This window comes from Chlorocebus sabaeus, chromosome 4 (genome assembly GCF_047675955.1).
Source record: "Chlorocebus sabaeus isolate Y175 chromosome 4, mChlSab1.0.hap1, whole genome shotgun sequence".
Taxonomy (NCBI): Eukaryota; Metazoa; Chordata; class Mammalia; order Primates; family Cercopithecidae; genus Chlorocebus; species Chlorocebus sabaeus.
In genome coordinates this window covers 36,694,917-36,707,546 of record NC_132907.1, presented here as the reverse complement: position 1 = coordinate 36,707,546, position 12,630 = coordinate 36,694,917, and the positions used below count along the sequence as shown (strand labels likewise).

General features: G+C 39.2%; 1 protein-coding gene and 1 long non-coding RNA gene across 3 annotated transcripts in view; one reads left to right on the top strand and one right to left on the bottom strand.

The window, feature by feature from the left end:
• Nucleotides 1-12,471, bottom strand: part of LOC119628307 (uncharacterized) — a 69,464-nt gene extending 56,993 nt beyond the window's left edge. Inside the window, exons 1-3 of the long non-coding RNA XR_012092768.1 lie at nt 8,255-12,471; nt 6,840-7,015; nt 3,008-3,107 (exon numbers count right to left, since the gene is read on the bottom strand). This is a non-coding gene — a long non-coding RNA (uncharacterized lncRNA). The remainder of the gene's footprint in view (nt 1-3,007; nt 3,108-6,839; nt 7,016-8,254) is intronic.
• Nucleotides 1-12,630, top strand: part of RAB3C (RAB3C, member RAS oncogene family) — a 291,721-nt gene that overhangs the window by 83,823 nt on the left and 195,268 nt on the right. The gene's annotated exons all lie outside the window — the stretch shown is intronic.

Below are 12,630 nucleotides of genomic sequence, written 5' to 3'. Positions count from 1 at the left end.
ATGGAATACTACACTTCTGGAAATCCTTTAATGTAGGAGTCAGTGGGAAACATGCATATCTACTGAGGATCATGAAGGCTAATACACTGCACTCAAATATTGAGGGACACAAAGAACCCTTTTATTGCCTGCATTGCAAATTATCTGTTTCTGCAATAGATTTCTGTGACTAGATGATGGGCTGTACTATACTTTAATTCCTTGCTTCTGGCAGGTTCCAACACACAGGGGTAAGAGCATGAAACAATAAGTAGACAGCTATAATTATTTGGTTAGGGATTGCATAGGGTAATATTCAATGTCCCTCAGGAAATCGGCACAGCACAATATAATTGGCTTTATTTTATTATGTTTGTAACGTTCATGCTTCCCTAAGTCAGCTATGCTTTATTTGATTGCATTGAGACCAAAAATATTTAAAGTATTTGTTGACAGAGAAGGCGAACAAGCTATTACCTTGTATGAGTGGGTAGCTTGAAGTGTTCACGTCTCTAGTTTTGCCAAGTGTTTACATTACGGATATGCTGAAAACCCCTGGCAGGGGACAAGGACAGTGTTTCTCAAATTTGAGCTTAAATGAGAATCACTTGGAGTATTTGTTAAAATTCAAGATTCTTAGGCCTTATTTCCATAGATTCTGATTGCAGAGGACCAAAGCATGCACAAGATATTGAATCTCTAACAAACTCCCAAACAATGGTGGTTCACACACCAGTCTTTGTAACACCACGCTAGGCTGACCAGTTAGTAGAGATAGGGGCTGCTGGTCACACATGTGGCTGAAGTTAGGTGGAAATCAGCTGGAAGCCTGAGCTGAGGCCAGAGCAGGAAGGCCTGCATCCTCCCCAGGAAGAAACTGCGACTTCTCTGAAGACAGATGATGAATGTGAAGCTAATTATATGGTAGTTGACTCAGAGGATAATGCAGATGATTTATGGAAAGTTGTGCTACAAAACAGGGCAGAAATATGAAAACAGCAGTGAGGCAATGACGTGCGTGGGACGTCAGACCAGAGCCAAAAATTTCTTGTATTGCATCTGAACCTTTGAGCACTTTGTCTTGGGGAGACAACCAATTGCCATTAATGTTGGAAAACAAAATTATCTGACGCTTTTAGACAGACTATGTGATGTGTAAATGAATCATGGTGATAGCTGTGGCTGACTCTCCAAGTTGCTTTCCCAATGTCTTTTCACCCCTTTACCAACAGAACCACCATATCATATCAATTGGAAACAAATGAGAATTGGTTTTATGCACCAATGGCACTAACAATGGGGGCAGGCCTTACTGAGCATGGCAATGTGCCCAGTTATAAAATTTGATTCCTCGGCCTCCTTTAAAGCTGCATAGATCTGCATGACAGAGTTCTAGCAAGTAAGAGATAACCAGAGCTCTACTAAGCAGGCTTCTGGGAATCCTATTGTTTTCCTGACTTAAGGAAATGAAAGGGCAGACTTATCTGTATTGCACCCTTTGCTATTTCCTCTCCCTCATTTCCTGGAATGTGGTTATAAGGCGTGGGTGTGTAGGAGCCATCCTGAAAGCATTAGGACAAAATCCAAGTGAAAAGATGGAGGGAGCCTGGGACTTCCATACTAGCCCCAGGCTGCCCACCCCAGACTCCTGTTGCCTACAAAGAGTATATTAATTTGCTTAAGCAGCTGCTTTTGTATGCCTATTATATGGAGCCATACAAAATTCCTAACAGATGAAATGGGTATGATTTGTTAAGAATTTACTACATGCTAGCCACTTTTCTAAAAATTGTGTATATATTATATATCATTGAACTCTGACAGTGGCCCCATGAGATATATTGTTCTATTTTACCAAAAGCTCTAAGAAGAATCAATAGCATTTTAAAATGGACTTTTAATAATGCCAGGGTAAATTTCTGTGGGTAAATTTAAATTTTATTTATTTTAACCTGACAACTCCTCTCCTAAGATAGTATCTTGACACTTATTTTACACATAATGTATTTTATGGTGATTATATTCTATGCCTATTATATGGACTTGAAATTATTAATATTCATCCTCCATTGGGCTGAAAAACAGGTGAAGTTTACTACCAAAAACAAACAAAGAAACAAACAAAACCCAGTTTTGATTCTTGTAACTTGGGTGTAAACTATAGAGAGAATCTGGGTTGAGTAGACTTGACCTCATTGTAGGTGCTGTAAGTATTATATATAATATAGCTTACCCATGCATGTTATGAAATTAATATTATATTCCAGTGGTCTGGACAGTTTCATTATTTTTGTATTGCAATTGCCCATGTGAAAAATCTGTCTGTGCTGTCATGTTTCTTTCTTTCCTCTTCAGAGAAAAGTGATTAGAACATGAAGTGGAGCAAATTGACCTGACCCTCAGAGATAAATAAAGGAAGAAATTAGCTTGCAAAGAAATGGTTCACACTATCTAGAATTTATTTGCAGCTTAAATATGAGGGTGGGAAGTTAGGGTCTTGGGAGACAAATTGAGAATCTAGCTTTAAATTAGATTTAATATCAGACTGAAATTCTAGCCAATTATCCTCAAAAGAACTGAAAATTTATGTGGCACTCAGTGTTCCACAAAATCGTTATTAAAGCCCAACCAACAGTTTTCATGAGTCCCACAGCCTAGTCCCCTATATGGAGATCACAGAGTTTACAAAATCATGTCTTCTGAGTCCACATTAGGTATATCTGAGGCATAATCAGGGTCAAATCAGAGAATCATCAAAATTTAAAGACCTCATAGTATCTAGTTGAAGGTAATAATTTAGAAATGAAAATAATGTAGCTGAGAGGTAGAAGTCACCCCTCGACTTAATGTTCTAATCACTTTTTTTTCCTACTATTTAAGCCAGAAATAGAGTTAGGGGCTCCTACGTCTTAATTTCTAGTGTAATCTTTCATGGTCTCCTATGAAAGATTTCTGCCATAGTCAGTTTGGCTGCTATAACAAAATACCATAGACTGGGTGGCTTACGCAACAGACGTTTATTGCTCACAGTTCTAGATGCTTGGAAGTCCAAGATCAAGGTGCCAGCTGATTCAGTTCCTGGAAAGGACTCTCTTCCTGGCTTACAGTTGGAGATGGCCATCTTCTTGCTGCATGAAGAGGAAGAGGGAGAGAGCTATCTCATGTCTCTTCTTATAAGGGCACTAATCCCATCCTGAGGGTTCCACTCCCACAACCTAATTACCTCCTGAAGGCCTCCAAATACTATTACACTGAGAGTCAGGGCTTCAAAATATGAATTTTGGGGGGACATAATTTAGCCATAGCAATTTCCCTAGTATTTTTTTCATATTCTAAATCTCACTAGATGGGTATAATTACAAGCAATGAATAACTTTCAAATGTGTCCTGTGTTATTTTTTTTTTTTTTTTTTTGAGATGGAGTCTTGCTCTGTTGCCCAGGCTGGAGTGCAATGGCCGGATCTCAGCTCATTGCAAACTCCACCTCCTGGCTTTATGCCATTCTCCTGCCTCAGCCTCCCGAGTAGCTGGGACTACAGGCGCCCGCCACTTCGCCCAGCTAGTTTTTTGTATTTTTTAGTAGAGACAGGGTTTCACTGTGTTAGCCAGGATGGTCTCGATCTTCTGACCTTGTGATCCGCCCATCTCGGCCTCCCAAAGTGTCCTGTGTTTTTGCTAAAACCAAATCCGTATCCCAAATGTGGTCACATATGGTATCATTTTCCCTCAAGAAAAATAGAGAAAAACCCCTGCTGAGATGCAACCTCATGTTCAAAGAGCCTGCTGCCCAGGTCATACCAGACTACACCCAGAGACCTCTACAACATGGAAAAGAGTGAGCTCAGAGGGATGGTCTAAGCTTACATCCAACCCACTTCCCAACAACCTCTGTCAGCCTCAAATTCAAGGTAACACTAACAGTGATGGTATAAATCCCAGTTCCAAGGTCAGCCAGTAACTCTTTAGAGGCAGTAGACAGAAGGCAGTAGTTTAGGTGCGCACTGGTGCAACTGGGATCACATGCCGGCTCCACTAGTAACTTGTTTTTAAATTTATCTTTGAGAAAGTCGCTTATTGTCTCTGTGCTTTGGCTTTTTTCCTCTGTGAAACAGATCAAACAATATTAACGCCATAGAGTTAAAAGGATCAAGTGAATGACTCACGTAAGTGTGATCCATGTTTGATACTAGCACTGAGTCTGTTACAGTCCTTAATGCAGGCAAGACCAAGGCTCAAGCCAACCAAAAACTTATCATCCAGTTCCCATCAAAGATGAACTCTTCACATTTCTTTTCTTTAACCAATGCTTTATCCATGGTTGGATTTGGTGACTTCTGAATAGTTTTATCTTTTTTTTGCTCTCATTCCCATTTGTTTTGAAGATCTAGAGAGTAGACAATACCCAGCCATTTTCACCATCTGCACGAATATTTTCTTATTGATGCACATGTCTATAAATCATTCTGTGTGCCTTTCTCCGTATTCTGAGAACTGCCTGTATTTGAGGGTAGAGGTCATTGAGTCTTTGGGGAATCTGATAGTAGCCATTCTTCTTCTCTCTCCCATCAACACTGCTACTACATATATATCTGAACAATTGCCATATGATTTTAGAGGCCCAGCACTTCCTGATGCCTTCATGGACCCTCTGGAAAAGTCTGTAGTGATAAAGTCTTCTATTCTATGCCTACATACGCTTCTTAAAATAAAGACGGTTTCCAAAGGATAGTTTTTTTTTTTTTTAATTTAAGCTTTGGCTCGTATATAATTTAAGAAAAAAATTCGTGAAAGAACATAAGTGATTTGTGCTCAACATCTAAAGAAAAGACACATTTCTCTTCAACTATCTTTCCCTTTTTGGTGATTTTGGACTTCCTGGGCTATGCTGAATGTGATAATATTCTAAGCTAGCCAAATCTCTCTTAAGGACCTGCCAATTTTCAAAGCAAAGTTACGTAATTATGCATTTCCAACAGAAGAAAAAGTTAAGGTGCATATGAAAACATGCTGAAAAGTGTAGAAATGCTATCAAAGACAAATTATGCATTTATCACTTCAAAATCCAGAGAGTATAGAACTGCAGTGCTTATTTATTTGAATTGTCCGCCTGATGTGTAACTGTTAAAGTACATTAAGCAGAGGCCTTATGTCTGCTTTGGGTGACAGCTGGGACATTTTTATTTCATAGACTGCATAACAGAACCTGGCCAACTTCAAGGTCAAAGTCAGAAGTCATTATCTCATGGCCACTGTTGACTCAGTCCGACCTTGCCCTTTTGACTTATGGAGCTCACTCCATGTGACATACCTAGTCAGTATGCAGTGAGATCTGTGAAGTCAAACTCTTGTCAAAGCCCTGGCCATCGTATGTTTTTCAGGTAGGCAGTTGGAGTAGGGGATAACTGGATTCTTGTTTCTATTTGGGCAAGTCACAACTTCTGTGGGCCCCAGTTTATTTTTCTGTAAAGTGGCCAGATTGAATCGCTTACCCCTCAGGTCCCAGTGATGCTCTTCCTGATCTTCCTAATGATTCATCATCAGCGGCTGATGATTGATTGCATGTTATTTCTTTTCCCAAAAATAATAATAATTGTCAAGAGCCTGAGATGTATCAATACCGGGCACTGATCAAAGCACATTACATTTTTTAAAAAAAAAATTCTCACAACAACCTATGTCATAGGTGCTCTCATTATCCCCCCACACTTAGAAAGATGAAAAAACCTGCAGATCAGGAAAGTTCAATAATTTGCTCAAGGTCATACAGTTGGCAAGAGGCACAGTGAGGCTTCAAAACGAAGGCTGTCTGGTTCCAGAGCCAGCACAAATAATGACTCTACTGTTGGAGCAAAGCAATAATAGTTTCTAGTTAGGATCCTTACATCAAGTTGCTTATTTTCCAGTGTATTTTCTTGGATTTGAGACATTTAACCAAAATTTACACACTTCGGACTTAAACCATCAAAAAAAATTGTGCCCCTAAAAATCACTTCATATAATGAATTCCACTTTTAACTAAGTTCTTCCCATGTCTCCATATCAGCTTTCTGTTACAAATACATTGATTGCCAGCTGTATAGGGTTTCAAAATAAAATATAATTTAAACTGGAAAGTTTCGGTTGTTATTTATGTGACCAAACTTTGAGGTTGCACTTTTCATTCAGCTTTTAGGTGTGCTGATAGCCAAGATCTTTGCAAGCTCATTTTTTATAAGAAATAGGCTACTAGCAAAATACAAGTGTTGTTTAGAAATACTGAGAATATACTGTTTCCACCAGGAGAAAGGCTAAGATATTAAATGGAATTAAAATACATGTAAACAATGACATGATACATAAGAAAACTTCTAGAAAAAAAAGAACTTTAATTTTAAATTAGAATTACTTATATACCAGTCAGATGCTCTTCATTCATCTTTTCAGCTTGGCGTATTATAAACTAGGGGCCATCATCCCAGAATTTTATAGTAAATACACTTTTAAGATGTCTCACTATAGAGCTTTGAAGAGGGGTTACTAATGAAAACAAAACATAATAAAAGTAGACTGTTTCAATGTTTTTGGGATAATGGGATAGAGTAAAAACAGCATTTGGATGAGGGGTCAGAAGTATGATGTCTCTCTTTGGAAGGACCCAGGAACTGCAGAAACTGCACCCTAAGCAAGAGGCACAGGTGATCCCCTGGGGTCAGGCAAACACGGGAACCACTGCCCTGCTCCACAGCACTCTCTCCTTTAGACTCTGAGCACTTCAATGGTGCCATGGACCTCTAATGCAGTGGAATACACAACAGTTTAGTCAACTTCCTACCTGCACTACTAACTTGCCAAGCTATTTCCTTGAGGCTCACTTATCTCACCTGTAAAATGAGGAGACAGGACTGGATGGTTCTCGAAGGTCATATCTATGTCCAGAATTCCAGTTTTGAGTCTAAAATTATGCAAAGAATTAAACTCTGAAAGGTACTTTGGCATATATCATTCTAATTCATGACTCTTCTTGAAGGACCTCTGGTTGGTTGGTTGTTTTTTCCAGCTGTATTGAGATATAATTGACAAATAAAAGTTGTATATATTGAAGGTATACATGATAATGTGATATACATAAGCCTTCTGAAATGATTAGTCAGCAATAAAAAGGAAGAAAATTCTGCCATTTGTGACAATCCAGAGAACTTTTGTTTTGACCATTAGCTCTCTTTTAAGTCAGTGGGTGCTCTGAGAAAACATAACCCACTTAGTTTCGAATAATACTCTGTGGGTCTTCTATCCTGCACCAGCCACATTTATATGCTAGGAGAAGAATAAACTATGTATAATGACTGTCATTTGTTAAAGTCTGCTGCATTTCAGTTATTCAGTTGTTCTTGTCTGTACTTTTCCCTCTAAGGATATTCCAAAAATTTATATATGTTAGTATTTAATTCTGGTAAACAGATCAGATTCTTGGCGTTGGGTTTTGTTGGGGTGAGGGGAATTGGCAGGGCAGGGAGGATTACTAAAATAAAATACAGATTTTCAAAAGTGTTTATTGTGTTCTAGGCATTAGGCAAGGTGCTCTGCATGAAAAACCTATTTAGTGAGCAGACCAGCCTTGGAAAAACCCACAACCCTCAAAACATGTTCTATGGGTTCCCCCTGTCCTGCCCCGACATGAATCAGCACCACAGATTCTTTGAGTAATTTTAGATATTACAGTAATTTCACTTTAAGGTATTAAAAAGTACAACCTGATCTAAACCAAAATTTTCATCAGAGACCCAATTCAAAGTTTCTTTCCCATCAAGCCTAGTCCAATTTGGAAACTGTAGGGGGAAAGCGGGGAGTGGTTCCTTTCCTCTTCTCAACAAACTAGTTATACACACACACACACACTCACGCACACACACACGGTTTTATATATATCCACACACACACACACACATATATATATATAATGAGGATTGAAAATTTTCAATCCTCATTTATGACAATCTCTTAAAGTAGGCTTGACTATTCCCATTTTATAGAAACTACAACTGAAAAGACATCATACATTTTATAGGGTTTGACCCAAGGATTTTAAAGCAGATTGTTTCCACTGCCCTATTTTACCTCTCAAAATGTCAGTTACCCACATGGTTGAGTTGTGTGGTGTCTATGTGGTGATTGGATTTGCTTCTCTTAAATTATGTTTCCAAATGAAAGAAGATCAAATAGTTTAGTTATGTTGAAATACTTTTTGTGTATCTGCATGTGTTTGACAAGGCACAAGGCTGTTGCACCCTGAACATACCTCTCATAACTCAGAGGTATCCAGGATTGATGCAGAGGGTGACTGTGACTCCCGCTGTAAAATGTAGATACTTTGTCCAGGACCAGCACATGCATATAAGAAACACAGGATCTAAGAAATACGTGTCATATATAGAAATCATTTTGTAGATGACATAAATCAATCAGTAATTGTTAAAGTACATTTCGTGGAATAGGAAGCAGGACAATGATAGTACACGCAAGTTGCAGAATAGATAAGAGTAAGTTTGGGAGGATACAAAGTGTTGGCATTTTTCAGAATAAAATCCCACTCATAAATATTTGAGGGACTCTAGACGGGGAATATAGAAATAGTATATTGAGATCAGAATTGAAAGTGGGGTAATTTCATGTATGTGATGTATATTATTTAGTAAGAGCAATGAGTATTTGAATGTTCTAGGTGAATCATCCCTGTGAATATTATACAAAGATTTAAGACTTTGAGGCATCATTTCTCTCACTCTTCAGGAAATTGATTTAGAGGTTGAGTCATTGCTTTGTCTTTTTGAAGTATAGATTAATATGTTTTTAGTAAATCCAGTGATTCCTGGATTTTTAATTGAAAGCTAAGTATTATGGTTGGATATAAACCAACCAATTTTTAATGAATTCCACTTGGGAAGTTTTTATTTGTCCTACAGAAGAGAAAGCAGTGGGAAATGGCGTATAATGCCAAGAAATCATGTTTCCTGCTTAATCCATGTGAAAAGTATATGGATCACAGTCAAAAAGGTTTGTTCAACTACAAATGGAGTACAGAAGACCATGTGGTCAATACAATATGATAATGCAATATTTAACACTGTAATACAGTTTTCAATAGTATGAAGTTCAAATAGGTATTAAGATGCTTTAAATTGAATAATACAGTGTATTTTAAGTGCAGAGAGGTCTTTCTTACAAAGAAAGGACACGGAAAACTTTGGAAGGTAAAGACACAAAGTATAAGATTTATCTTGTGTTGGTCTTTAGAAATTTGAATTCTCTTTCAAACTAGGACAAGTCTTGGGATGAAACACATACATTTTAAAAAAAAGGGTCTTTATAAACCTGAAGTCTAACTCAATCCTGAGTCATATGATAGACAACCAAAAGCACCATGACTTTATGCATCTCCATTTGTTTCCTTAAAGCTCAGAGGATCCCTCTGAATGCGTTCCTCAAACCTCGTGGTGAATCCAGCACCTTGAGGATCACATTGAGGTTTTTAAAGTGAGCCTAAAAACTCTATCACTACAACTTAGGCTTTTCTTTTCCCTAAGTACTTTTCTCATGCTCCCCTCAGGCAAGATTTGCTGCAAGCACAAACCTGTCTCAGGCTCAATACCTACCTTTCTGAAAAACATTTTTTGTGAAAATGGCTTAGTGTCCATCCCGTATCCTATTATTTTCAGCTCGTTGAGACATGGCGTTGAATATATCTCTTACATGGCATTGCATATATCTCTAAAAAGAGAAACATTTTTTCTCCACACCTAATTTTCTTCCCCTTTATCAATTCTTCCTTGACTATACCTTTACTTAACTCCTGTGTCTGCAAGGCTTTTAAAATTCCTTTGTAAAGATACATTTTAAACTTTCTGTATATTGTAATTTAAGTTTTCTGTTTCTTTCTCCCATCTGCTAGTCAAATTTTCTTCTCAGCAGAAAACCTCACCATTGCTTCATTTCCACACATGGCAGGCATTCAAGCGTAGCAACTGGGAGTCACAGTTGTACTGAAATGAGAAGGAAATGTGCTTCCCAACACAGCGTCAGCATCTCCCACCAGAGGCCATTTGTCTTTTTTTTTTTTTTTTGGGGGGGGGCTTTTCAGCAAATGACTGCTAAAACAAAGTCTCTCAAAACCCATATCAGTAGCACTCCAACCCTTGTTGCACAAAGCATTACAGTGAGTCATGGAAGGGTTTCTAGTCTATTAAAAATGTTTCTCATGGTGCATCGGAGATGAATGTATCTTCTAAGCTTGCTGTGATTCTTCCCCAGCCTTCTCATTTCCTACTACATTGACTCCTCTGTTGGCATCAGCTTTCCCCTCTGGTCTCTTGGGCGGGTTCCTTTCCATTCTGCTCAAGTCTAGCTCTTTCAGCAGGCCCCAGCTGGCCCACCGAATTCCTTGTGCAGCCTTACCCTGTGGCACTGTGGAAGGACAGGGCTTTCCTGGCACAGCTTGGCTCTTTGTTGCACCAGGCAGCTTCCTTCCATCAGCCTTTTGCCCTTAGACTCATTTCGAAGAGAAAGTCCCTGTATTTCCCCAAGCCCCAGAGGACCGAAGTCACTCTTTCTGAGGGGTTCTCTGAAGCCTCCCTTATTCAAACTCTGTCAAAGACCAAGGAAATTCTGTGACATTCAGACAACCTTCCCTCTAAACTCTAAAAAACCCATTGCTGGGCCGGGCGCGGTGGCTCAAACCTGTAATCCCAAAACTTCGGGAGGCCGAGGCGGTGGATCACTTGAGGTCAGGAGTTTGAGACCAGCCTGGCCAACTTGGTGAAACCCCATTTTAAAAATGCAAAAATTAGCCAGGTATGGTGGCAGGTGCTTGTAATCCCAGCTACTTGGGAGGCTGAGGCAGGAGAATCGCTTGAACCTGGGAGACGGAGGTTGCAGTGAGCCCAGATCACACCACTGCACTCCAACCTGTACCACAGAGCAAGATTCTGTCTCCAAAAAAATAATAAAAAAGAACCTATTGCTGCCCCAAATTCTCAACACATGCTAGACTGGACTGGCAAGGGTTGAGAATTCAGACTGGAGGTGCAGGGAGGTAGGGCAGGTGGGCTGATCTTGGCAGAGTTCAGTTTTGATCACCCCCTTAGCAGGTCCTGCACTGATGACCCGGCAGCTTCATTAGCGTGTGAGGAGATTTGACACGTGTTTTCCTCAGTTTTGGGACCTCAGCTGAAATTCCAAAATAGGAAGTTTTTGTTTTGTTTTGTTTTGATTGTTTTGTTTTATTTTCCTTTGTCATGTAGCCTTTTTTTTTTTTTTTTTTTTGAGACGGATTCTGGCTCTGTCACCCAGGCTGGAGTGCAGTGGCGTGATCTCCGCTCACTGCAAGCTCTGCCTCCCAGGTTCACACCATTCTCCTGCCTCAGCCTCCCTAGTAGCTGGGACTACAGGCGGCCACCACTGCACCCGGCTAATTTTTTTGTGTTTTTGGTAGACACAGGTTTTACCGTGTTTACCAGGATGGTCTCGATCTCCTGACCCCATGATCCACGTGCCTCGGCCTCCCAAAGTGCTGGTATTACAGGCGTGAGCCACCACGCCCGGCCCCTTTGTCATGCAGACTTTTAAAAAAAAGTTTTAGGTACTCAAAATTATCAATGTAATTTATGGCTTCTAGATTTTATGTTTGCTTAGAATGGCCTTTCCCACTCTATTTTAGTTTACTGGGGTTATTGTAAAAAAGTATCATGAACTGGGTGACTTAAACAACAGAAATTTATTGCCTCACTGTTCTGGAGGCCAGAATCTGAAATTATGGGGCTATCAGGGGCATGCTCCCTCTTAAGCCTCTAGGGAAGGATCTCTTCCAGGCCTGTCTCCTCGCTTCTGTTATTTCTGTGGCTTGAGGCAGCATAACTCTAGTCTTCGCGTGGTGTTCTCCCAATGTGCATGTCTGTGTCTAAATTTCCTTTTTTTATAAAGACACTAGTCGTATTGGATTAAGGACCCATCCTACTTAGATACGACATCATTCTAACTTAACAAATTATATTCGTAATGACCTCACTTCCAAATAGGGTTATATTCTGAGGCACTGGGAGCTAGGATTTAAGCACATACATTTGGGGGAGTGGGCACAAGACAATCTATACACACTCTACTAAGCATACTGTCCTGGCTTTCTTATAGGTCTTTTGGATAGCTAGCTAACTAGATAGGTAATATTTGTTGTTTTCGTTTGTTTATTTTCCTCATATGAGGTTCGCCTGAAATTTATTGTGGTCCAAGGAATAAGACAGCGGTAAGGATGCACATGGATATTTTACAGAAGAGTTAGTGCTAATTATAGTGTTTTATCCATTATATTATTCTCTTCAGAGCTTAGCAAGATGATTGATACTCAATAAATAAATATAAAAGTATTGACACCAAGGCTCAATATATTTCTTTAAAATTAAATCACATCACTTACCAGGTAACTGAATTGTTAAGTTTATAACTAGAGGATAGCTTATTTATTTGAACTGATGGGCTATCTAGATATTTGATCACAGGTAGTGATGATATCCTAGAGAATTGACAAAGCCTATAGCTGTAGTGATCTGAAAGGATATTGGGTTAAAGAAATACTAACATTTTCCGTTTATTGAAGGAAATGAACACAGTTTCTGTGATGTATCT